Source organism: Rutidosis leptorrhynchoides, chromosome 4 (assembly GCF_046630445.1).
Source record: "Rutidosis leptorrhynchoides isolate AG116_Rl617_1_P2 chromosome 4, CSIRO_AGI_Rlap_v1, whole genome shotgun sequence".
In the NCBI taxonomy this organism is placed as follows: Eukaryota; Viridiplantae; Streptophyta; class Magnoliopsida; order Asterales; family Asteraceae; genus Rutidosis; species Rutidosis leptorrhynchoides.
In genome coordinates this window covers 624,528,698-624,555,536 of record NC_092336.1, presented here as the reverse complement: position 1 = coordinate 624,555,536, position 26,839 = coordinate 624,528,698, and positions in this window count along the sequence as shown.

Genomic DNA, 26,839 nt, shown 5'->3' with positions numbered 1-26,839 from the left:
AACCGGGATATAGTGGCCGGAATCAAAGCTAGATTGGGCCATGGCAGAGTTGGTTGGGTGGATGAACTACCAAAAGTTTTGTGGGCACATAGAACAACGCCGAAAGCAAGCACTGGCGAAACTCCGTTTAGTTTGGTTTACGGGTCAGAAGCTGTTGTGCCCGCAGAGATTGGGGTACCAATGTTCCGCATACAGAATTTTGACGAACAAAATAACTCAGAAGCTTTGCGGGAAAATCTTAATCTGCTTGAAGAACGCAGACTCTCTGCGGCGGTAAACGAAACCAATAACAAGCAGAAAATTGCAAAGTACAACAATCAGCGTGTGCGTTCACGCTCTTATAAGTGCGGGGACTTAGTTTGGCGTCAGAATGACGCAAGTCATGCGGAGGATACTGGGAAATTGGGCCCCCGCTGGGAAGGTCCGTATAGAGTAGCAAAAGCAAGCAACACCGGGGCATACCCTCTCGAGACATTAGATGGAAAATCGGTGAAACGCACTTGGCACGCGACATTATTGAAAAAATGTTATATGTAGCTGGATGGACTTGATCACTCCAATTTATTTTAGCGCATTATTTTTTCTATGTATTTTCCGTCCGTTTGGATGTGTCGCAGTTGTAATCATGATTAATGCCAATTGAATATTTACTCGTGCATACTTTTATTGTTTATTTCTTTTTGTATACAGTTCCTACCTACTTAAGGGGTGTCCTCTAGCCCCCGTGCAGCAGAAGCCTGTTTGGTTACAAGGCTAGACATTAACGGCAGGCGAAGGGAATTGGTTTTTCCCTAGCCAAGCGCCATGCAGACTAGATGGCTGCCAAGTCGACTTAAAAATACAAGCATTGGTTTGCTTGTGCATAATTACTCTCGCATTGGTTTGCGTGAGGAACTCTTAAGTATAAAAACATTGGTTTGTGTTTAGTTGCGTTGCTTACCATACAGCTAAAGTGCACCTCTAGCACATGACAAAGCAATAACGCAGTAGCTTTGGAGTATAAATTATTACACGGTAAAATTGCTAAAATATTGGTTTATTTTGCGCAGAACCTGTGTATGCGCATTAGTTTTGGTTAACTATTCGCATAGGCATGCGGTTCATCCTTTGTTTTGATTCGCGATATATAAATAATTAATACACAACGCATGCACAAAATAATATCATATATACAAAATTAAGATATTACATATCTGTTTCAAATTGCCTGCCTGAACATAGGACTTACGGCGCAAACAATTTCAAGCTATCACTAATAATCCTCCTTGAGGAACCCGTCAACCGACATATTCAGGTCCGCAGTAAAAGCACTGATCAGGGGGATTGGGATGGCTGTGATGGCTTCTTCCGCCTCCATTACCACCGCGGCCGTACCCTCCTTTAGCTTCTTTTGTACGGTGTCAGGATACGGCGGTGTCAGACCGCAAGCTTGAATCACCTCCAGCACTGCCTTGTTGATTTCGTGGTCCTTCACCGCATCAACGTAGGCGTTAAACTTGTCGGATACTGGCCCGGAATCCATCACCTTCTGCGCAATGGTAGGAAGAGCGGTGCGAAGTTTTGTTAAGTCTGCTTCTGCCAATTCACGGCAAGTCACCGCGTCATCCTTCTCCCTGTTCACCCTTTCCAGCTCTACCGCAGACGCTCAGTCTCCCCCTTAGCTTGGTCAACCGCACCAACCAGCTCGCGGTTTTTCTTCCTCTCCTCAATCAGGGCAGTTTTGGTTTCTGCCGCAGTCGCCTCCACCATTTTGCGCACCTCCTCTGCGGTATCCCTGTCTTTTTTGACCTGGTCGATGCCCGCTTGCAGCAGTCCTAGCTCTGTTTCTTTACGCACGGCCACTTGATATAAGTTAGTGGACCGGCGGGCTTGATCCGCAAACATGCCAAAAAAGATGAGGCCGTTTTGGATGAAAGCGTTGTGCGCTTGATTAAAAGGCAGTGCGGCTAGTTGGTTGCGGAACTCAGCCGGGAAGATTTGTTGAAGGAAGGCGGATTGCTCTGCAGCGTTTTCCGCCGATGACTGGGTGAGCTGTGTCAAGTTTGCCAAACAGAAGCTACCGTGTGGCGGGGTTGGTGTAGACTCGGAGTCAAGGTGTATCGTCTTGTCTTTTGACTCGGTGGTAGCTTCGAGCTCCGGATTAACTCGCGGTGGGGTGTGATGCGTCTCCTCAATATGCTCTGCAAATCAGTAACTAGTTAGCACATGAGGTAAATCGTAAGATGTTGCGCATGGAAAGAGATGCTTACTGGTGATAGGAGGAAGGAGTTCTGCGGATGCCGGGTCGACGGGGACAAAGTTGTCGTTCCGAATGTCCTCCGCCTGTTTGGGAGTAAGCTTCTTCTTTTTCTGCTTGGCTTGGGTAGTGTCGGCAGCTTTGCATTTGTTGCCCGAGGTGGCAGGTGTTGGCTCCTCATTCTCACCAGTCTTTTCCTGCTCAAGCGGCTCATTGACATTTTGCTTGCGGAATGAAATGGCCGCAATGTCCTCCGCGGTGAGCACTTTCTTCATCTTCATCTCTGCAAACATGTACGCAATATTAGAACCTGTACGAATGCGCTAGTGGTTTTATATTTATATGCATTTGTACTATTCCTACCCTTGCCATTCGGTGCGACTATGGCCGGACGCAGGTTCTTCCATGGCCAATGCACGGATATGTTTCCTGACCGCAGCATCACATTTCCATACGAACGGTGCACCAGTTGTGCGTTGGCACACTCCGCCAACAGCTTTCTTTCCTCATCGTCAAGGGTGGGGGTTTTGTTCACATCCTTTGCCATATTTTTGCACCAGATAAGAGTTTGCGGAAAACTGGCTGCAACAACAGTTTGGTCAATGAAAAAGAAAGTTTCTTTCCATTGACCCGCATTCGATTTGGAGGTTTTTGTAAAATTTTGATGGGCGAAGAAGGTAAATCACGATTTGTGGTGGTTGGCTAGACGGTATAAATGGCAGAAGACCTTCGCTAAGGGAACCTTGTTGAGTGCAGCGCACCACATTTCAAACAGCACAATCTTTCCTATCGCATAAGGGTGTAGTTGCCCTAATCCTACGCTGAAGTGATCTAAAACGCCTAGAAAGAAATCCGACGGGGGCACCCTAAAATTACCATGCTTAAACGCATGCTCGTATATGGCTACCTTCTTTTCTGGTAGTGAATGAGCACGTTGGTTAGACAATGGTGGCACTGGATTGTACTGTGCTAGCGGCGGGTATTGTTTCACTAATGAATCAATGTGCCTCTGCTCTGTAATGGACTCTACACTATCTACATAAGTCTCGCTAGCCTTAGTCATTTTCTATAGAGTGTTTGGAGAATTACTAACCTTCGGGAGTAGGCCGGAGTATTCGAGATTTGATCGGAATTGAAAAAGGCAGCGTATTGGAGAAGCAAATGGCAGGAGAGTAGAAATGAAGGTGAAGGGCGTCTATTTATAGTGTGGATTGGAAGTCTTGGGGTGAAAAGGTCTCATCCTGGTTGTACACGTGTTACGCGATCAACGGGTGGCATTTTAAGTGCGCGCGTGGATGTCAGTTGGGTATGGTTACCTATGAGCGCGTGGTTGACACGCGCCTTCCAACTGCCACTTTATGTCTTGTCTGCCGAATGGTCTTCTGCGACAGTGACAGGCATTAAATGACCTCGAAACGCACGCGGAACATTGAATGCTAGCGGTTTTCTTGTTTTTTCCGCTTAATAGTTTGATGTCATATGTCTTGCATCATATAACATCAAACTGGGGGGACATAATGATACCGCAACCCGCATACGCACCTCATATGTATGCGGGCGCTTACTAGTGTGCGTATGCGTGTGCTTGTGTGCGCTATGCGGTATGCGGATTCGTATCTGATGCCTTTGTTCTCGGTACAGCGATTACTTGGCTAACAAGTAAATATCTTTTCCATAATTACATCCGTGATTCGGGGGAGTTTGTTATGAAAAGGATTGCCAATATCTCGGATGGTTCTAGAATTAGGGTTTGCCTATATATACAAACCCTAACTATCATTCTAAGGATCATCACATTACGTAACTATCATCTGTCACACGCCTTACGTAATCAAGCATCATTCTTCGTCTTTTCAAGGTTAACAGGTTAGTTCTTCATTAAACTAGCACCTACAACCTTATTTGGGGCCTTCTGATCAGCGATCGTTATCGAAGGTGGACTTAATCACTTGGCCACCCCGCCGACATCATCATGTCGGCCAGGGTTATTCACGGTAGCCGGATCGGAGAGCCTTGTTCTAAGATCCTTAAACCCCACTAACGCATTGAGCATGCATGTTAAACCCAATGGGAAAAATATGCATGATCAATTATTATTATTTTTTTTATATAAAAGTATTAATTAATAAAACTACTTAAAACTTGAAATACATAATTAAATTAAAACTAAAACTAATTATTAATTTAATTAAACCCTAATTAATAATAATAATTAAATAAATAACCCTAATCCCGTAATTAATGCAGGCTGAGGTTCAGCCTGTCAGGCGACTCCACGAGTGCGGATGATTTCTGCCCAAAAATCTCCGCGAGTGCGGAGGTTGTAGATTTAGATTTCGTGCAGGCCAAATTCGTGCAGGTTCAATTTTCCCATTTTTTTTTTTGATTTTTATTTTCTTTTTCTGATTTTAATTTTTAGAAAATATAATTTAAGTAAAACTTATATTTTAACAAAAATTACTTATTAGTTTTTGTAACTAAAAAAATAAATAAAAACTTTTCTAATTTAAAAATATAGATATATATATATTTTTTATTTTGATTTTTTAATATTTAAAACTTATATAAATATATTTTTACAAAAATAGCTTAAATTTTTTTTTATATAGCGTTTCGCTTTCGAGTTCCCCGGCAACTGCGTCAAAAACTTGATGTGTGCGAGGTGTAGTACGAAATAGTATTATTTTTACTATGAAATATTATACGATATGATACAAGTTTTATTTATTTATATAGATGAATATACCTAAACCTTGCTACAACACTTATAGGCAGTGTACCTAATCGTAGAGTAGTGTAGTTTTTAGTAAGTCCGGTTCGTTCCACAGGGAGCTAGTGATACGTACTATATTTTTAACAACTATATTTGTATAAAATATATATAATTATATAAGTAGTAATATTATAAAAGGGGGGTTTTACCGTTTAATGACCGGTTTGTCGATTTTAAATAAAGCGTAAAGATAAATGACGATAATTAAAATGCATAAAATAAATAACAATTATTAAAATGACAATAAATAAATGACAGTAAATAAAAATACGATGAGATATAAAATAGAACAATTATGCTTATTTAAACTTTCGTAACCATGATGTTTGACGTTTTGATTTTAATTTATTACTCTGGGTTAATTGTCCTTTTGTCCTGGATTATTTGAAACCTATCTGGTTTTTGTCCATAATAGTCCATCGTTCATAAATATAAAGTGCGAGTGTCCTCATCAAATTACCCTTATACTCGAAGTCAAATATTCCAACTTATTAAAGATTTAAACTGTGACGCAGTTATCACTTCTGTCAACAATTACACCAGTTATCACTGTATGTAATCCACCCCTGTTTTGATTAGATATGAATATTAATTTACCCACTTGATCAGTTTGAATAATCAATTACCCAACCCGAATAATTAATTAAATGATTATAATAGATTCCGTATGAATGTCACTAAATAGGATAACCATAATCATCATTAATTATTAAGTTTATTAATTTGAAGATAGGTTTGACAGACTCCAATGAGTTGTCACTCAATTAGATAATACCTCCCATCTATTAATAGTCCATAGTCAAATGCCCACAAGTGTCGGTCTTTTGTTCAAACATTAATTATGGTACAAAATCTAATAACCCCGTCTATAATATTTAGTCCAACATCACGATTACTTCGCCTCAAATAAGCATAATAATAACTTAGTTACGAGACATTAATTTAAAAAAGAAGAACATAGCTTACAGTGGTTATTAATCGCGTAGCGTTACACGAACAGAACTCTGACTTTAAAACCCGTAAAACATTTCTTACAATAATCTTATTATTATTATTATTAACTTAAAATTAAAATTATATTATATATATATATATATATATATATATATATATATATATATATATATATATATTTACGTTACATAGAAAGGAAAAGAAAAAGATGTTGGATTCGGCAGAAGCTCGTGCCTTTTATAGGAGATTTCTGACTTTGGCTGCTCCGCGAGTGCGGTACTTTTGTGCCTTACAGCTCCGCGAGTGCAGAGCTTCGATTCCAGCTCACCACTTTTTGGCCATTTGCTTGTCGACATAATTAATAAATATATATAATTTAAAAATATAATTTATATAATTATTTATATATTATATTATATTCTTATGCATAGTTAACTTGTACTTTTAGCTCCGTTGACTCGCGCGTTGATGCTCGGTTCATGTCTCGGTTCCGGATTTTCGAACGTCTTTTCGTACGCTTAGATATCTTGTACTTTGCATTTCGCGGCTTGTACTCTTGTCATTTTTAGGCGTTTCTCATTAATAAATTGAACCACTTGGATTGTACTTTGTACTTTTTAGCTTTTTGGTCATTTGCGTCTTCAAATCGTCAATTCTGTCTTTTGTCTTCGCACTTATTTATTTAAACGATTATTACATAAAAATAGAACAATTGAAACTAAAAGCTTTACATATTGGAAGGATATTGCGCCTAAATATATGTTTATTTGGAGCACTATCAAATACGGATGAATACGAGTAGAATTGTTGATGAAAACGAATGAGAATGTAATTGTGACCAACTTTGATAAGTATTTTGATATGTGTCTTGAAGTCTTCCAAAAGTGTATTAATACATCTTAATACATTACATGTATATACATTTTAACTGAGTCATTAAGTCATCGTTAGTCGTTACATGTAAGTGTTATTTTGAAACCTTTAAGTTAACGATCTCATTTAATGTAGTTAACCCATTGTTTATTATATCTAATGAGATATCAAATTATCATATTACCATGATAACATGGTGTATGGATATATCTTAATACGATATATACATATTAAAACGTCGTTACAATGATAATCGTTACATATGTAACTTGTTTCGAAATCCTTAAGTTAGTAGTCTTGTTTTTACATATGTAGTTTATTGTTAATACACTTAATGATATATTTAATTATCATTTTATCATATTAAACATGGTGTATTAATATCTTAATATGATACATATGTATTTAGTAAGACGTTGTTATAACGATAGTCGTTATATATATCGTTTTGAGTTTCTTAGTCCAATAATCTCATTTTATGTATATAACTCATTGTTAATATACTTGGTGAGATACTTACTCATCATAATATCATGTTATATATATATATATATAAATATATATCATCATGTCGTTTTTACAAGTATTAACGTTCGTGAATCGCCGGTCAATTTGGGTGGTCCATTGTCTACATAAACTCATTTCAATTTAATCAAGTCTTAACAAGTTTGATTACTTAACATGTTGGAAACATTTAATCATGTAAATATGAATCTCATATAATATATAATCATGGAAAAGTTCGGGTCACTACAGTACCTACCCGTTAAATAAATTTTGTCCCGAAATTTTAAGCAGTTGAAGGTGTTGACGCATCAGCTGGAAATAAGTGTGAGTATTTCTTCTTCATCTGATCTTCTTGTTCCCAGGTGAACTCGGGTCCTCTACGAGCATTCCATCGAACCTTAACGATTGGTATTTTATTTTGCTTAAGTCTTTTAACCTCACGATCCATTATTTCGACAGGTTCTTCAATGAGTTGATGTTTTTCATTGATTTGGATTTCGTCTAAAGGAATAGTGAGATCTTCTTTGGCTAATCATTTCTTCAGATTCGAGACGTGAAAATTATTATGTACGCAGGCTAATTCTTACGGTAATTTAAGTTAATAAGCTACTGGCCCGACACGATCAATAATCTTGAATGGCCCAATGTATCTCGGGTTTAGTTTTCCCCATTTTCCAAAATGAACAACGCCTTTCCAAGGTGATACCTTAAGCATGACCATGTCGCCAATTTTAAATTCTATATCTTTTCTTTTACTGTCAGCGTAGCTCTTTTGTCGACTCTGGGCGGTTTTCAACCGTTGTTGAATTTGAATGATCTTCTCGGTAGTTTCTTGGATTATCTCCGGACCCGTAATTTGTATATCCCCACCTCGCTCCAACAAATTGAAGACCTGCACTTTCTACCATAAAGTGCCTCAAACGGTGCCATCTCAATACTCGAGTGGTAACTGTTGTTGTAGGAAAACTCTGCTAATGGAAGATGTCGATCCCAACTGTTTCCAAAATCAATAACACATGCTCGTAGCATGTCTTCAAGTGTCTGTATCGTCCTTTCACTCTGCCCATCAGTTTGTGGATGATATACAGTACTCATGTCTAGACGAGTCCCCAATGCTTGTTGCAACGTCTGCCAGAATCTTGAAACGAATCTGCCATCCCTATCAGAGATAATAGAGAATGGTATTCCATGTCTGGAGACGACTTCATTCAAGTATAGTCGTGCTAACTTCTCCATCTTGTCATCTTCTCTCATTGGCAGAAAGTGTGCTGACTTGGTGAGACGATCAACTATTACCCAAATAGTATCATAACCACTTGCAGTCCTTGGAAATTTAGTAATGAAATCCATGGTAATGTTTTCCCATTTCCATTCCGGGATTTCAGGTTGTTGAAGTAGACCTGATGGTTTCTGTAACGACCCGGATTTTTCCGATCGTTTTATACTTATGAGATTAATATTTACATAAAATAAACCTTACCAACATGATAAGCAATCCAAACTGTTGAGACTTATATTTTTGAAAAGAGTTTCACACAACGTTTGACCGTCCAATTTGACCGATGATATCACGAACTATATAACACACGATAATTATACGATTATGTATATGTACATATCTATACATATTTAACATGATTTAAGGATGGTTTAACATTTCATTGTGAACTAACAACAATGAGTTATAAGTATACTTTGAGACCACTAACTTAAGTTTTCAAAACGATAACTATATGTAACGTTCTTTGACATATATACTTACAATCTATAATGTGTTGGTGATCTATGTCACCAATATGATTTAAGTGTAATGGGATTAATTTGTAACTAAAATAATCTTGATAAATATCGAACAAGTTTGGGGAAGTGTGGAGTGAACACTTGTTTGAACTTATCTTGATTATGACGGAGGTTCGGGGGCAGCGCCCCTGATAAGCGGGGTCCAAGGGGTGGCAACCCCTGGCAGGGTCCAAGGGGTGGCAACCCCTGGCTGGGTATGTTGGGCTAACATTGCTTTATTAAAAATGTCTTAAAATTTTATTTTGGCCCGGTTTGACCCAAAAATAAAAGCCCAGTTTTGAGCCTCTTTTACAGTTATAAACCCGTCCATATTTGAATTCTTGTTCCGATTCCTCAAAATTTCTACAAGTATATCTAGGGTATATGTAACCGTATCATACCCAGCTTCTATACGTATTTACTATTGGTATATACCAACAATAAACTTCAATGATCAGCCACTAGACATGATGTTACATGTGGGAACCAGCCATTTAACCTCATGTGTGACTTTTGTGCAAGAAAACAAACTAAATCTCCTATATATCCATCCCATAATCATGCTATTTTGCACACACACACACACATACAATTTCATTTCCAATTTTCTTTCAAATTAATTCACTCCCTAATCTCTCTTCATTTACCTACTCAAGAACGTATCAATATAGTCATCCGATTTCAAGGAGATTACTTCCAATCTTTCAATCCCACTCCACCACTCTTTTGATTCCAAGATTTTTCTTACCTTTTCCAGTAGCTTTGTCCAAGTAACTTGAGGTAGTAACCTTATTCATAACCTTATTCGATTCATATTTATATAGCTATGTTATTTTGTGTTGTAAAATTTTAACAACAAGAACATAGTTTGAGTGATTTCAAACTTGTTCGCAAACTAAATAGATCCTTCTAATTTGATTTTTAAAAACACTTCAAGACCTGTAATATATCATATTATGACAAAATCGGATTAGTCATATCTTGGCTAATTAACATAATATTTAATATATATTTACTTATGATTTGATTTTATATATTTTAGGACCACCCGTAAACAACACGAGAAGATTAATCATAAGAGCTCATGATTGTACGCAACACCTCATTTGACAACATGGTACTTTATGTACGCAACACGTCACTTGACAACATGGTACCATGGGTCGAGATTAATTCTAATCAATACGAATACGATGGGGTCTTTATTTATTTTATTTAAGCAACTAATTGTGGACCACTAACATCGGACTGCTAACTACGGAATAAGAAAATATTAAAAGTATTAAAAGTATATATATATATATATATATATATATATATATATATATATATATATATATATATATATATATATATATATATGTAACGATTACTTAAAAAGAAAATATGTTGATATATTATATATATGGTTAGGTTCGTGATATCTATCGGAGACCAAGTCGAGTTAAATACCTTCAAGACAAAAGTGAGTATATAGTCCCACTTTTAAACTCTAAATATTTCGGGATGAGAATACATGCATTTTATGATTTACGATATGGACACAAGTGATTAAAAATATATATTCTACGTTGAGTTGTACCACTGGCATACGTCCCTGTAACTTGGTAACTACTATTTACATGAGGTATTGTAAACGCGAATCCTGTTGATAGATCTATCGGGCCTGATAACCCCAACCGGACTGGATGACCAGTATTCAACGGTTGTACAGTACTTCGTTTCGGTGACTACACTTGGTACGGTGTAGTAAGATTTCATAATAAAGGGAATATGCGACGTTGATTAAATGTTAAGTATGGTTATCAAGTGCTCAACAACTTAGAATATTTTTATTAGAACGTTTATATATGAAATCTTGTGGTCTATATTTATAACGCTGCCGGCATTAAACCTATATCTCACCAACTTTATGTTGACATTTTAAGCATGTTTATTCTCAGGTGATAACTAAAAGCTTCCGCTGCAACATGTTGAATTTAAGCAAGATCTTGAGTATGCATATTTGTGTCAAAAATAAAACTGCATATCGAAGGATTTGTAATGTAAAATATGTTGGAAGTCATATTGTTATTATCACATGTAAAGTTTGTAAGTCTAAGATTATCGCTAATCGATAATCATTATTAAGTTGTTTAAACCTTGTATTTGTAATAAAAGCTATGGTTTGTATTTAAAAACGAATGCAGTTTTTGAAAAATGTCGCATATAGAGGTCAATACCTCGCGATGAAATCATATGTTATTGTATTCGTCCTTATGGTTAAGGTCGGGTTATGACAGTTTCTGATGTTCAGCTTTGACCTTAGAACACGTCAAACATTTTCCTACGTATTTAGCAATATTGGCTTTCATACCCGGACACCAAAAGTGTTTCTTGAGATCTTTGTACATCTTCCCCGCTCCGGGATGTATTGAATATCTGGTTTTATGTGCTTCCCTAAGTACCATTTCTCTCACATCTCCAAATTTTGGTACCCAAAGTCTTTCAGCCCTATACCGGGTTCCGTCTTCCTGAATATTAAGATGTTTCTCCGATCTTTTGGGTATTTCATTCCTCAAACTTCCCTCTTTTAAAACTCCCTGTTGCGCCTCCTTTATTTGAGTAGTAAGGTTAGTATGAATAATTATATTCATAGCTTTTACTCGAATAGGTTCCCTGTCCTTTCTGCTCAAGGCGTCGGCTACCACATTTGCCTTCCCCGGGTGGTAACGAATCTCAAAGTCATAATCATTCAACAACTTAATCCACCTACGCTGCCTCATGTTCAGTTGTTTCTGATCAAATATATGTTGGAGACTTTTGTGGTCGGTATATATAATACTTTTGACCCCATATAAGTAGTGCCTCCACGTCTTTAATGTAAAAACAACTGTGCCTAACTCCAAATCGTGAGTCGTATAATTTTGCTCGTGAATCTTCAATTGTCTGGACGCATAAGCAATTACCTTCGTTCGTTGCATTAATACACAACCGAGACCTTGCTTTAAGGCATCACAATATATCACAAAATCATCATTCCCTTCAGGCAATGACAATATAGATGTCGTAGCTAACTTTTTCTTCAATAATTGAAATGCTTTCTCTTGCTCATCCTTCTATTCAAATTTCTTCCCTTTATGCGTTAATTTAGTCAAGGGTTTTGCTATTTTGGAAAAATCTTGGATGAATCTTCTGTAGTAACCAGCCAATCCTAAAAATTGGCGTATATGCTTCGGAGTTTTCGGGGTTTCCCAGTTTTCAACGGTTTCAATCTTTGCTGGATCAACCTGAATACCTTCTTTGTTCACTACACGACCAAGGAATTGAACTTCTTCTAACCAAAATGCACACTTTGAAAACTTAGCGTACAGTTTTTCTTTCCTCAACAACTCTAGCACTTTTCTCAAATGTTCTTCGTGCTCTTGATCATTCTTTGAGTAAATAATTATGTCATCGATGAAGACAATGACAAACTTATCAAGATATGGTCCACAGACTCGGTTCATGAGGTCCATGAACACAGCTGGTGCATTAGTAAATCCAAACGGCATTACCATAAACTCGTAATGACCGTAACACGTCCTGAAAGCAGTCTTTGGGATATCATCCTCCTTCACCCGCATTTGATGATACCCGGAACGTAAATCAATCTTCGAATAAACCGACGAGCCTTGTATTCGATACACAACCTAAATGTACCATCATTCTTTTTGACAAACAAAACAGGAGCTCCCCACGGTGATGTGCTTGGTCGAATGAAACCACGCTCTAGAAGTTCTTGTAATTGGCTCTGTAATTCCTTCATCTTGCTGGGTGCCAGTCTGTAAGGAGCACGGACTATCGGTGCAGCTTTTGGTACAAGATCTATTTGAAATTCAACGGATCGATGTGGAGGTAGTCCCGGTAATTCTTTCAGAAATACATCGGGAAATTCTTTTGCAACGGGAACATCATTGATGTTCTTTTCTTCGAAATTGCCTTTCTCGATGTGTGCTAGAACGGCATAGCAACCTTTTCTTATTAGTTTTTGTGCCTTCAAATTACTAATAAGATTTAACTTCGCGTTACCCTCTTCTCCGTACACCATTAAGGGTTTTCTCTTCTCGCGCATAATGCATATCGCATTTTTGTAATAAACGATCTCTGCTTTCACCTCTTTCAACCAGTCTATGCTAGTTATCACATCAAAACTTCCTAACTCTACTGGTATCAAATTAATCTTAAACACTTTACCTACTAGTTTAATTTCTCGATTCTGACATATTTTATCTGATGTAATTAGTTTACCGTTTGCTAATTCGAGTAAAAATTTATTATCCAAAAGCGTTAATGGACAACTTAATTTGGCACAAAAATCTCTACTCATATAGCTTCTATCCGCACCCGAATCAAATAAAACATAAGCAGATTTATTGTCAATAAGAAACTTACCCGTAACAAGCTCCGGGTCTTCCTGCACTTATGCCACATTAATATTGAAGACTCTTCCACGACCTTGTCCGTTATTATTTTCTTGATTTGGGCACTCGTTTCTGATATGACCCGGCTTTCCACATCCATAACAAATAATGGCGGCATTATTTGTTCCGACATTATTTGTTCCTTTATTCTTCTTAGCCACGGGTCCGTAAACTTCACACTTCATCGCACCATGATCCTTTTGATTACACTTAGTACATGATGTCGTACAGTACCCATTCGGATGGTATCCTTCACACCTCTGGCATGGTTTCTGCCTCTTGTTGTTATTGAAGTGGTTGTTATTGCGATTGTTGTTGTTGATGGGACGGTTGTTGTAGTTATTGTTGGGATTGCGAGTGTTGTTGTTGCGATTGATGTTGCGGTTGTTTGGATAGTTGTTGCGATTGTGTTTGTGATTATTGTTGTATTGGAGACTCTTGTCACCGTTTTTCTCCCACTTTCTCTTGACTTGCTTCATTTTGGCCTCCTCTGTGACGACCCGGGAATTTCCGACTAAATTTAATCTTAATCTTTCTATGATTTCGATACGACAAGCAAAGTATGTAATGTTGAGTCTAGAAAAGTTTGAAACTATGTTCATGTATTCAATTGACCTTTGACTTTTTCCGACGATTCACGAACTATTGTCTATAAATAAATATTTAAATACATTTATGTAAATATGAATATAAGAATATATATGGTATTTTGAATAAATAGGATACACTTTAATTAATTAGAAATAAAAATGTAAAATAATAAACAAAATTTAAGTACAATTAAAAAGAATATATACAAACTTATACATGATATCATTATCTACATGTATATTTATGATTCAATATCGAATAAATGTTATCATAGGATATGTAATATAATTATTAAAATATTACATAGCGAATAAGATATAATATCAATATATTAAACTTAATTGCAAATAAAAACACAGTTACTATATTACTTTCAATATTAATAGTAATATCTGTATTGATAATATTATTATACCTAACATATAGATATCAAAGTTGATATGTAAGAATTGCTATATCATTTTTATTATTAATATTATTATCATTTATTATAATTGGTATTATTATTTGTATTAATAATAATAATAATATAATTATTATTAACAGTGTTATTAGTATTGCTTATTCTAAAATTTATTAAAATTATCATTATTATTATTAATATCATCATATTATATTCATTATCATTATGTATTATTAGTATTATCTTATGAATAATATGGTGATTATTATTATTAAATAGTATTATTCTTATTACTAAAAATTATTATTTTTAGCATTATCATAATTCTTATTAATTTTATTATTGTTATTAATATTACTAGTATTATTTTATTAATATTATTATTATAATTTTACTAGGGAATATTAAAAGCATTATTATTATTATTTATATAGTTATATTTAATAATTATTAATAATAATTATATAATCTATAGATAAAGTCAAGAAAATCGTACATTCTGTTTCATGTATCACTCAATCTGCAGTATGATTTTTGTTTGAATCCTTTAAGTTGTTACATATATCAATCATTCGTACAAATCAGTGGACTTTGTTAAACACTTTAATTTTTTATATTTATTTCCTGCTGGAATTGACTGTCAAAAACAATGGATTATATAATCCAACGAATTACACATTATTATTGATTTGGTCTTTCACCTATACTATTTCTTTATCAATTAAAAACCATTGCAGTAATTATTTGATCGATTTTAAACTAAAAATTTTGAGAAAAACAGTCCAGACCCCTGTTCTTGTTTCCGTTTTTCAAAATTAAAGATTTCGAAATCCATTTTAAAATCTAATAATGCCAAGTTGTTAGGATTCAATTTCTCAAACTATCTGCAAATCTTGAGCATTCAATTTCTCGTATTGATCACGAATGAGAGTCAAAGTTGTAAATTAAAAAGTCAACAGGATCGTTCTTGAGAAAATTAGAATTCAACGTGATGTTTTATGATCAATTGATGATCCAGAAACTTTATAGAAATGATTTGTAACATGTTTGATGTTATAAATTTTGGCTAAAACCTTCCAGAAATCGAAATCCATTTTTGAGTTCTTATTTTTTTTATTTTCGATACAGCAGGTCTGTCTTTTATTTTTTTATTTTTTTTTATGCTGCCACAATAAATTGTTATTAACGATTATTGAGATGTTAATGAAAAATCTAAATATGGTTGGATAATTAATCCCTTGTTGGTTTTGATCTCTGGTCGATGTTTAAATGGGGAAGAAGATGAACATTTAAGTATACGGGTTATATAAATTATTATGGGATTTAAAAACAGAAAGAGTAAAACGGTTGGGTGGTCGTGGGTGTTCTTGGTTATGCTGGAGGTTGCGGGTTCAAGCCCGACTCGAGGCATCTTTTTGTTTAAAACCTATTTTAGTGAGGTATAACTCTTTTATTTTTTTTTATTTTTTTTTAGTTTTTGTTATTGTTATTTTTATTGTTATTATTATTATTACTATATTTATAGTTATTATGTTAAAATATATTTATTAACAAAATGATTATTAATACAATTTATAATATTAACATTATTATTACTAGTATTAAACTTATAAATTGTTAGTATTATCATTACTATTATTATTATTATTATTATTATTATTATTATTATTATTATTATTATTATTATTATTATTATTATTATTATTATTATTATCATCATCATCATCATTATGATACTAAACATATTATTAACATAAACACATAATAAAAGATAGGATAGAGATTATAGAAATTAGTTATAGGTATACGAATACGTGTAAAAATTATGATTTTAGTACAAATTAATGTATTACAAAACTATAGGCAGTAGCGTAGAAAGTTGACACGATGATTATGATGATTAGGAATATAAAGCTTTTAACAATATTATTATTACGTTTATAAATATAGAAACCTTATATATAAAGATTAGTAAGGAAAATGGGAAAAATTAAAATTTATTAAATTATGATTTAAAGGAATTGTTAAAATTATTATAACTATTGTTATCATAGTACAATTTAGTAGTATTATCATTATTAATATCATTAATTCTATAAACATTATTATTATTATTATCACTTTTATCAACATAATTATATAATATCATTATTTTTACTAACCTTAGTATTATCAAAATTAACAAATTCATAAACAAATGATCTTCATATAAAATATATATTTAATATACTTAACTTAACTATGTTAACATTATTATATATAAAATAAAGATATAAAAATAAATGATGAAACATACAAATTATTAAAAATAGCAATTATATCTCTAATAATAAGATGTAAATTTATTCGATTACAAGAATATGTTTTAATACATATATGAATGATATAGGTTCGTGAATACGAGGCCAACCCTGCATCGTTCAATATAGTCATATGTATTTTTACTACAAAATACATTAGGTGAGTTTCATTTGCCTTTTTACCATTTATATTTTTGGGCTGAGAATACATGCGAAATTTTTATAAATGTTTTACGAAATAGACACAAGTAATCGAAACTACATTATATATTTGAATAATCGAAGCCGAATATGCCCCTTTTGCTTAGTAACCTAAGAATTAGTAAACCGATCTACTAATTGACGCGAATCCTAAAGATAGATCTATGGGCCCGACGAACCTCATCCAAAGTACCGGATGCTTTAGTACTTCGATGTTGTTTTTATCATGTTCGAAGGATTTACCGGAATGATAGGGGATATTATTATATGCATCTTGTTAATGTCGGTTACCAGGTGTTCAATCCATATGAATGATTTTTGTCTATATGCATGGGACGTATATTTATGAGAACTGAAAATGAAAATCTTGTGGTCTATTAAAATGATGGAAATGATTATTTATGTTAAACTAATGAATTCACCAACCTTTTGGTTGACACTTTAAAGCATGTTTATTTTCAGGTATGAAAGAAATCTTCCGCTGTGCATTTGATCATTTTAGAGATATTACTTGGAGTCGTTCATGACATATTTCAAAAGACGTTGCATTCGAGTCGTTGAGTTCATCAAGATTATTATTAAGTCAATTATAGATAGATATATTATGAAATGGTATACATGCCGTCAACTTTCGATGTAATGAAAGATTGTCTTTTCAAAAACGAATGCAATGTTTGTAAAATGTATCATATAGAGGTCAAGTACCTCACAATGTAATCAACTGTTGTGAATCATTTATAATCGATATGGACTTCGTCCGGATGGATTAGGACGGGTCGCTTCAGTTGGTATCAGAGCTGGTATAGCGCCGTCCATGTGTGGCGGGTTAGTCGTAATGGAGGTTCTCATAGTGTTACCTGTGACGAAGCATTAGCTCTTACTGCTTGCGATCCCTTACGAGGGTTGGCAGTAGCTGAGAGGCAGGCCCTAAAATCAGTATCTGAGGTACACTCAGTGGTCATCGGGCGGTTAGCTGGGAAGGCACTGGGTGGGATGGTGGTTGTCCCAACTGTCTTTCAGTTGGTATCAGAGCGGTGGTCTTAACGAACCAGATCTGCATTAGTGTGTCTAACTGATAAGTCGTTAGGATGCATTAGTGAGTCTGGACTTCGACCGTGTCTGCATGTCAAAAGTTTTGCTTATCATTTCGTGTCAAAAATTACCTGCTTATCATTCTTAGGGAATCACTTGCTTATCATTCTTAATCTAGACATATCTTACTGCATGGATTGCATGAATAGTGTATAGACAAAATTCATATCTTAGCGTATCTGCTACTTCATATCTTAGTGTATCTGTTACTGTAACTTTGCCTGACATATTCCGTAGATTCCTCCGTAACTTATGGGATTTTATTATTATATATGCATATGTAAATTATGTATTGCAGGATACTAATCTACATCCTATAATCTATTTCTTATCGAAAATCCTTCATCTGATCGTACGATATTAATCCCTCAACCAGTTCGAATTCCTCGGATTCCGACAGCTATTTCGATATGGAGTTTCACCTAAGCTCCAGAAGCAACGTCACCAGAATGAATCAGCCATCCCCAATTCATCTGATGTGTTCGTAGTCTACTTAATCAATGGAGACGCGAAGAAGGCGATCCTTTACACCAACCAAATTACCCTCTTGACGATGAACCTGAAGCACTTACCTGCGAACCTGTTCGAGACACCATTTTCTCTCATTTCCAGAGTATATCGTCCCAATTAAATTCTATCCACAATTCTAAACCTTATTCATTCGCTCGTTCCGACCGACAATCATCCCGGAATAATATAAGAAGTCAACGAACTTCGCGCTCGAATAATCAAATTGGAGAATAGGGTGCAAAGTTTAATATCTTCAACAACATCACCGTCATCAACAGTACCATCAGTAACAGCACCAGTACCCTCAACAATCCATCCCTCAACATCTCATTCTGTACCTCGAGTATAAACATCGTTCTACGTATTGTTCTACCTCATTTATCTTCGTTCGACATGGCGATTATGTAATCTCTAATGTTTTAGAGATTATATATTCTTATTCTAACGGTAAATCAAATGAGTCTAATATCATATTGACCCATTAAATTCATGATTACATCTGAAGAAAATATATATGTAAGTATATTTTCATAAAGATTGTAATTTAAAATTCTTTTGTACAAACTGATAATGGTGAAAATATTTTAACGGGTAGGTAATACCCGAGAAATATTTAAATTTCACATTAATAAAGTACACTGTACATTCTTTCAAATCTAATTCAACAATCATTTAAAATCCTATTTACAACCACCGATATACGTATCCGTTCACCACAGAATAACCATATTCATCCAATTTCATATTTGGATTTTGATTTATCAGAATCCAACAAGTGTCATAATGAAGAAAACATTGGATAAATAAAATTTGTTAGAAACAAACAAATTAACTATGAGAAATTTTGTTAAGAATTCATGCTAACTAAAATCCTAGCTAACTGTTGTAGTGACCCGAACTTTTCCATGTTTATATATATATTAAATGAAATTGTTGTTTACATGATTAAGTGTTTCCAACATGTTAAGCAATCAAACTTATTAAGACTTAATTAATTGAAATAGGTTTCATATAGACAATTGACCACCCAAGTTGATCGGTGATTCACGAACGTTAAAACTTGTAAAAACTATATGATGACATATATATGGTTATATATATAGTTAACATGATATTATAATAAGTAAACATATCATTAAGTATATTAATAATGAACTACATATGTAAAAACAAGACTACTAACTTAATGATTTTGAAACGAGACATCCATGTAACGATTATCGTTGTAACGACATTTAATGTATATATATCATATTAAGAGATATTCGTACATCATAATATCATGATAATATAATAATTTAAAATCTCATTTGATATTATAAACATTGGGTTAACAACATTTAACAAGATCGTTAACCTAAAGGTTTCAAAACAACACTTACATGTAACGACTAACGATGACTTAACGACTCAGTTAAAATGTATATACATGTAGTGTTTTAATATGTATTCATACACTTTTGAAAGACTTCCAGACACTTATCAAAATACTTCTACTTAACAAAAATGCTTACAATTACATCCTCGTTCAGTTTCATCAACAATTCTACTCGTATGCACCCGTATTCGTACTCGTACAATACACAGCTTTTAGATGTATGTACTATTGGTATATACACTCCAATGATCAGCTCTTAGCAGCCCATGTGAGTCACCTAACACATGTAGGAACCATCATTTGGCAAGTAGCATGAAATATCTCATAAAATTACAAAAATATGAGTAATCATTCATGACTTATTTACATGAAAACAAAATTACATATCCTTTATATCTAATCCATACACCAACGACCAAAAACACCTACAAACACTTTCATTCTTCAATTTTCTTCATCTAATTGATCTCTATCAAGTTCTATCTTCAAGTTCTAAGTGTTCTTCATAAATTCTACAAGTTCTAGTTTCATAAAATCAAGAATACTTCCAAGTTTGCTAGCTTACTTCCAATCTTGTAGAGTGATCATCCAACCTCAAGAAATCTTTCTTATTTACAGTAATATATCTTTCTAATACAAGGTAATACTCATATTCAAACTTTGATTCAATTTCTATAACTATAACAATCTTATTTCGAGTGAAAATCTTACTTGAACTGTTTTCGTGTCATGATTCTGCTTCAAGAACTTTTAAGCCATCCAAGGATCCTTTGAACTAGATCCATTTTTCTCATTTCCAGTAGCTTTATCCAGAAAACTTGAGGTAGTAATGATGTTCATAACATCATTCAATTCATACATATAAAGCTATCTTATTCGAAGGTTTAAACTTGTAATCACTAGAACATAGTTTAGTTAATTCTAAACTTGTTCGCAAACAAAAGTTCATCCTTCTAACTTAACTTTTAAAATCAACTAAACACATGTTCTATATCTATATGATATGCTAACTTAATGATTTAAAACCTGGAAACACGAAAAACACCGTAAAACCGAATTTACGCCGTCGTAGTAACACCGCGGGCTGTTTTGGGTTAGTTAATTAAAAACTATGATAAACTTTAATTTAAAAGTTGTTCTTCTGGGAAAATGATTTTTCTTATGAACATGAAACTATATCAAAAAATCATGGTTAAACTCAAAGTGAAAGTATGTTTTTCAAAATGGTCATCAAGACGTCGTTCTTTCGACTGAAATGACTACCTCTTACAAAAATGACTTGTAACTTATATTTCTGACTATAAACCTATACTTTTTCTGTTTAGATTCATAAAATAGAGTTCAATATGAAACCATAGAAATTTGATTCACTCAAAACGGATTTAAAATGAAGAAGTTATGGGTAAAATAAGATTGGATAATTTTTCTTGTTGTAGCTACGTGAAAATTGGTAACAAATCTATATTAATCATATCCTAGCTAACTTATTTTGTATTATACATGTATTCTAATATATTATGTAATTTTGGGATACCGTAGACACGTATGCAAATGTTTTGACATATCATATCGACCCATGTGTATATATTATTCGGAACAACCATAGACACTCTATATGCAGTAATGTGGGAGTTAGCTATACAGGGTTGAGGTTGATTCCAAAAATATATATACTTTTAGTTGTGATCTAGCCTGAGACGTGTATACACTGGGTCGTGGATTGATTCAAGATAATATATATCAATTTTTTCTGTACATCTAACGTTGGACAACTAGTTTTAGGTTACTAACGAGGACAGCTGACTTAATAAACTTAAAGCATCAAAATGTATTAAAAGTGTTGTAAATATATTTTGATCATACTTTGATATATATATACATATTTGTTATAGGTTCGTGAATCGACCAGTGGCCAAGTCGTACTTCCCGACGAAGTAAAAATCTGTGAAAGTGAGTTATAGTCCCACTTTTAAAATCTAATATTTTTGGGATGAGAATACATGCAGATTTTATAAATGATTTACAAAATAGACACAAGTACGTGAAACTACATTCTATGGTTGAATTATCGAAATCGAATATGCCCCTTTTTATTAAGTCTGGTAATCTAAGAATTAGGGAACAGACACCCTAATTGACGCGAATCCTAAAGATAGATCTATTGGGCCTAACAAACCCCATCCAAAGTATCGGATGCTTTAGTACTTCGAAATTTATATCATATCCGAAGGGTGTCCCGGAATGATGGGGATATTCTTATATATGCATCTTGTTAATGTCGGTTACCAGGTGTTCACCATATGAATGATTTTTATCTCTATGTATGGGATGTATACTGAAATATGAAATCTTGTGGTCTATTGTTATGATTTGATATATATAGGTTAAACCTATAACTCACCAACATTTTTTGTTGACGTTTTAAGCATGTTTATTCTCAGGTGATTATTAAGAGCTTCCGATGTCGCATACCTAAATAAGGACAAGATTTGGAGTCCATGCTTGTATGATATTGTGTAAAAACTGCATTCAAGAAACTTATTTCATTGTAACATATTTGTATTGTAAACCATTATGTAATAGTCGTGTGTAAATAGGATATTTTAGATTATCATTATTTGATAATCTACGTAAAGCTTTTTAAACCTTTATTGATGAAATAAAGGTTATGGTTTGTTTTAAAATGAATGCAGTCTTTGAAAAAGTCTCATATAGAGGTCAAAACCTCGCAACGAAATCAATTAATATGGAACGTTTTTAATCAATAAGAACGGGACATTTCAGTTGGTATCAGAGCGTTGGTCTTAGAGAACCAGAATTTTGCATTAGTGTGTCTTATCGAGTTTGTTAGGATGCATTAGTGAGTCTGGACTTCGACCGTGTTTACTTGAAAAAAAAAAGATTGCTTAAAAATTTTTGTTGGAAACTATATATTTTTAACATGTGAATATTATGTGATATATTAATCTCTTAACGTGTTTGATATTATGTGATAGATGTCTACCTCTAGAACAAGTCCCATTGACTAACCTAATGAAAATGAAGAGTCAAATGTAAATTGGAATGATTCATGGACTGATTCACAAGTTCCCGAAGAGGAACCAGAAGAAGAGTCGGAACCGGAAGAAGAATCAGAACCGGAAGAAGAATTGGAACAGGAAGAAGAAATAGAACCAGTGGGGGAAATAATAAAACGGTTAAGTAGAAGAAAATCCTCAACCAACCGACCAAAGTTAATTATGGTCAATGGTGTTTCCGCCAAGGAAGCAAAGTATTGGGAGGGTTACCAATTCTCCGATGAATCGGATCCCGACAAGGATTCCGATGATGTTATAGAAATTACCCCAACACAATTTAATAAGGCAAAAGAAAACAATAAGGGAAAGGGCATAAAAATAGAGAAATTTGATTCCAAACCCGATGAACTTTATATGTATCGTCAACACCCGTATTTCTTAAGTTGTGACAATAACCCGGGAACCTCTAAACCACCAGGTTTTTCTAAACCAATGTGGAAAACGACGGCTCGTATTAGGGGAACATCATATATCCCTAGAAACTTGGCAAAACGAACCAAAATCGAAGAAGAAGAAACGAGCGAGTCGGAATAAGATAGTTGTATTCGTGTGGTGTAATATATGTAATATAGTGTGCTTATGCTTTATGATATATGTAAAAATTGCTTGTATTAATAAGTATTTTTTTTTTATGAATCTAACTCTTGTCTATTTTAAAGTATAAAAACACAAAATGGATAGACAACCCAATATTTTAAGAGACCTACCCGGAGACATGATTCATGAAATCTTGTCTAGAGTCGGTCAGAATTCCTCGGCACAACTATTTAAGACGAGATCAGTTTGTAAGACATTCGAAGAACGTTCCAAGAATGCCTTGGTTTATAAAAGGCTTTCGTTCGAAAGATGGGGGATATCACATTGGGAAATCCATAAGTTACGATGTGTTTACTTTGACGCATATATTGCGGGGAACCCAAATGCTATTTTACGCAACGGGTTAAGAAATTATTTTGACTCAATATATTCGAATATAGGACTTCGTGATTTAAAAAAAGTGGCTAACATGCAACATAAAGAAGCATGTAATGCTTACGGGTTAGTAATGTTCGCTTCTCACCAAAGTGAGAACAAGAACATCGGGTTACAACTATTAAACAAAACGTTCCCACAAGTGACGGAGTCGGTAATTGGGGTAAGAAATGAGGTTTTTAGGTTATTACGAGACTGTTGGTCATTACGTAACCTTCATCCTTTTGACGACGTTACAACACATTGTCTTACTATCGGTCACAATGGTTATGTTCCACAAAACCAAGGATGGGAAGTTGAAATGTCCCGTTCTTATTGATTAAAAACGTTCCATATTAATTGATTTCGTTGCGAGGTTTTGACCTCTATATGAGACGTTTTTCAAAGACTGCATTCATTTTTAAAACAAACCATAACCTTTATTTCATAAATAAAGGTTTAAAAAGCTTTACGTAGATTATCAAATAATGATAATCTAAAATATCCTGTTTACACACGACCATTACATAATGGTTTACAATACAAATATGTTACATCGAAATCAGTTTCTTGAATGCAGTTTTTACACAATGTCATACAAACATGGACTCAAATCTTGTCTTTATTTTAGTATGCAACAGCGGAAGCTCTTAGTATTCACCTGAGAATAAACATGCTTTAAACGTCAACAAAAATGTTGGTGAGTTATAGGTTTAACCTATATATATCAAATCGTAACAATAGACCACAAGATTTCATATTTCAATACACATCCCATACATAGAGATAAAAATCATTCATATGGTGAACACCTGGTAACCGACATTAACAAGATGCATCTATAAGAATATCCCCATCATTCCGGGACACCCTTCGGATATGATATAAATTTTGAAGTACTAAAGCATCCGGTACTTTGGATGGGGTTTGTTAGGCCCAATAGATCTATCTTTAGGATTCGCGTCAATTATGGTGTCTGTTCCCTAATTCTTAGATTACCAGACTTAATAAAAAGGGGCATATTCGATTTCGATAATTCAACCATAGAATGTAGTTTCACGTACTTGTGTCTATTTTGTAAATCATTTATAAAACCTGCATGTATTCTCATCCCAAAAATATTAGATTTTAAAAGTGGGACTATAACTCACTTTCATAGATTTTTACTTCGTCGGGAAGTAAGACTTGGCCACTGGTTGATTCACGAACCTATAACAATATATACATATATATCAAAGTATGTTCAAAATATATTTACAACACTTTTAATAGATTTTGATGTTTTAAGTTTATTAAGTCAGCTGTCCTCGTTAGTAACCTACAACTAGTTGTCCACAGTTAGATGTACAGAAATAAATCGATAAATATTATCTTGAATCAATCCACGACCCAGTGTATACGTATCTTAGTATTGATCACAACTCAAACTATATATATTTTGGAATCAACCTCAACCCTGTATAGCTAACTCCAACATTCACATATAGAGTGTCTATGGTTATTCCGAAATATATATAGATGTGTCGACATGATAGGTCGAAACATTGTATACGTGTCTATGGTATCTCAAGATTACATAATATACAATACAAGTTGATTAAGTTATGGTTGGAATAGATTTGTTACCAATTTTCACGTAGCTAAAATGAGAAAAATTATCCAATCTTGTTTTACCCATAACTTCTTCATTTTAAATCCGTTTTGAGTGAATCAAATTGCTATGGTTTCATATTGAACTCTATTTTATGAATCTAAATAGAAAAAGTATAGGTTTATAGTCGGAAAAATAAGTTACAAGTCGTTTTTGTAAAGGTAGTCATTTCAGTCGAAAGAACGACGTCTAGATGACCATTTTAGAAAACATACTTCCACTTTGAGTTTAACCATAATTTTTGGATATAGTTTCATGTTCATAATAAAAATCATTTCCTCAGAATAAAAACTTTTAAATCAAAGTTTATCATAGTTTTAATTAACTAACCCAAAACAGCCCGCGGTGTTACTACGACGGCGTAAATCCGATTTTACAGTGTTTTTCGTGTTTCTAGGTTTTAAATCATTAAGTTAGAATATCATATAGATATAGAACATGTGTTTAGTTGATTTTAAAAGTCAAGTTAGAAGGATTAACTTTTATTTGCGAACAAGTTTAGAATTAACTAAACTATGTTCTAGTGATTACAAGTTTAAACCTTCGAATAAGATAGCTTTATATGTATGAATCGAATGATGTTATGAACATCATTACTACCTTAAGTTCCTTGGATAAACCTACTGGAAATGAGAAAAATAGATCTAGCTTCAAAGGATCCTTGGATGGCTTGAAAGTTCTTGAAGCAGAATCATGACACGAAAACAATTTCAAGTAAGATTTCCACTCGAAATAAGATTGTTATAGTTATAGAAATTGAATTAAAGTTTGAATATGATTATTACCTTGTATTAGAAAGATAACCTACTGTAAGTAACAAAGGTTTCTTGATCTTGGATGATTACTTGGAATGGATTTAGAAAACTTGGAAGTAAATTTGCAATCTTGGAAGTATTCTTGATTTTATGAAACTAGAACTTTTGGAATTTATGAAGAACACTTAGAACTTGAAGATAGAACTTGAGAGAGATTAATTAGATGAAGAAAATTGAAGAATGAAAGTGTTTGTAGGTGTTTTTGGTCGTTGGTGTATGGATTAGATATAAAGGATATGTAATTTTGTTTTCATGTAAATAAGTCATGAATGATTACTCATATTTTTGTAATTTTATGAGATATTT